Genomic DNA, 1,780 nt, shown 5'->3' on the forward strand with positions numbered 1-1,780 from the left:
CATAAGGTGGCACGCCGTGTGGCGGGTGGAATCCCGTGAGCTTAGTGTGTGAAAAAAGTAGTCACCATTGAGTTTACAGAATTTCTTTCTTGAAAGTTCATGATTAGATTAATCACAGTAATTACTTAGAAAGTCAGTTTATATATTTACATAGATCAGCCTTAGCCATTTGATGGCATTCACCAATTTTCTTTTTCTGAAGTATTTCTATAACAGTTGATTGACATTTCATGCTAGTACCATTGTCCATTTTCATTATTTTCCCAGTGTACAGCTGATTTACAGGAGACACGCATAAGAACTATATGCTGCCGTTTGTGCTCCCCAGTAGGTATTCCGCCTCAGCAGCAGTAACTTAAGTTAAAAATTCGTCATTTAGAACTCACACGTCGTGCTAGTAAAAGCAGGTCATTTTATGACAGTTGAAAAAAAAATAATAATAATAATGAACTGCCAGGCATTCAGCGTCATGATGCTGGAGCTGGTGAACAGTCCAGATGATGGGATAATCTTGCATGAAAGAAAGGATTATGGCAATTTCGTTGCTGCATCTCTCAAAAATGCCAGACTTTAATCAAAACTTACCACCAGTGATGATTTAATTTTTATTTTTATTCATTTATTTATTTTCATCTTCTGGAATCACTGGAAAAACATGTCCACTATGTCTGTGTATAAAGGTTATCAACCTGGCCATTTTGGAGTAAAAAATATACTTCTAAAGTTCTTGACAATATTGATGTAACAGGCATATCAGTGCTATCCATGCTTTTGTCATCCTCGTCACCATCTCCATATAAAAAATGATAATCATGACATGTAACTGTAACTTTGGTGAGAGTGAAGGCATGATGTAAGACCTGCCATTGTTCTCAGGATGGGGCTTGACTCTCTTCACTATTTGAGCTCTCATTCCCGTTCCACAATGTCCTCTACTCGGTGGGACATGCTCTCCACAGTGGCTAGAAAATTACTTACTCAGTCATGCATCCATCAGCATTGCTGGAGTGCCTTGTGGGAGGGCAGAGTAATGGCAGTAAGTGACACATATGAAAGGGATAACACAAGTATTTGAGGGAAGGAAAATTTTGTTTGGTCCGAATATTTACAGATCTGGCTCTGTATGAATTAAATGACAATGCATGGATGTGATTCTTTGTACCACTAAAAACTAAACAAAGCAGAATATAGAATAGAGAGCAACACATGCAAAACATCAATTTACATGATGAAGTGGTGTGCTAAACACTTTTGCTGTCTTTTACTATGTGCAGAAAGTAAATAAACACAAATCCATCCCATGATTTCATTCACTGAAGTCCTCATATGGTGCTTATTTATAAGTTGCATGTAAAATCAACCAGCAATTGTGTAGGCCTGATGGCTTCTTGCAGCTTCCCTTATTTCTTATGTTCTTACATTCTCAGTTTACTACAATTTAAAAATGTTAAATTTGATCAGCTTCCTCAGCATTTTAACATATCATTTGCTGGTGAATAAAAATTATATTCTCCTTCTAAGTTTGTATGAGTGAATGCACAAGATATTAGAGCCAAAGCAACTTAACATACGTCAGCACTGTATGAGGTGTTTACGTAACCTTGGCACAGGTCAGAGCTTTCTTGGTAAACTGTTAGTGATATTAAAAAAAGGATGTCACCCATTTTGCATTAGCTTTACCACTTATTGTCTAAAGTTTTGTTGCCGTATGGATGGAGCATATACTCCAGTATCCACTTAATCCATGAATGTTTTAAAACAAAGGGGAAGGGAAATATGA

Source organism: Scylla paramamosain, chromosome 7 (assembly GCF_035594125.1).
Source record: "Scylla paramamosain isolate STU-SP2022 chromosome 7, ASM3559412v1, whole genome shotgun sequence".
In the NCBI taxonomy this organism is placed as follows: domain Eukaryota; kingdom Metazoa; phylum Arthropoda; class Malacostraca; order Decapoda; family Portunidae; genus Scylla; species Scylla paramamosain.